Below are 632 nucleotides of genomic sequence, written 5' to 3' on the forward strand. Positions count from 1 at the left end.
ATGTCAATTTTAAAAAAGAATTTCATCTTTAAATTTGAAAAATTTTATCAAACCAAGTCTTAATGTGATAGCTTGTTGATCCAATAATTGAATAATAAAGGTACATTAGGTACATTATGGTCATGTGCACACCATCAACAGTCCACATTGTTTTGGGACACGCACAATCTGCCCACCTTTTGCATAGAAAAATGTTGTTTTGAGAACAAAAACGAAACGTTGTTTGTAATGTACTCTGTTAATTGATNATGTCAATTTTAAAAAAGAATTTCATCTTTAAATTTGAAAAATTTTATCAAACCAAGTCTTAATGTGATAGCTTGTTGATCCAATAATTGAATAAAACAAAACATAAAGGTACATTATGGTCATGTGCACACCATCAACAGTCCACATTGTTTTGGGACACGCACAATCTGCCCACCTTTTGCATAGAAAAATGTTGTTTTGAGAACAAAAACGAAACGTTGTTTGTAATGTACTCTTGGGATATTGTTAATTGATATTTTAAAATATTGATTTTAGATCCAAAAGATTAAAAGACCCTAATATATGCCTACAGTTTTATTTTGAGTAAGTATATATCTTTAAATATTATTTATATAATATTTACTTGATTTATTTATTAAAAA

At 27.6% G+C, this 632-nt stretch overlaps 1 protein-coding gene across 1 annotated transcript in view; it reads right to left on the minus strand.

The window, feature by feature from the left end:
• LOC107631794 (vacuolar iron transporter 1) overlaps nucleotides 1-632 on the minus strand; it is a 6,936-nt gene that overhangs the window by 5,079 nt on the left and 1,225 nt on the right. The window lies entirely within an intron of this gene.

The sequence above is a fragment of the Arachis ipaensis genome, chromosome B03, assembly GCF_000816755.2.
Source record: "Arachis ipaensis cultivar K30076 chromosome B03, Araip1.1, whole genome shotgun sequence".
Classification (NCBI taxonomy): domain Eukaryota; kingdom Viridiplantae; phylum Streptophyta; class Magnoliopsida; order Fabales; family Fabaceae; genus Arachis; species Arachis ipaensis.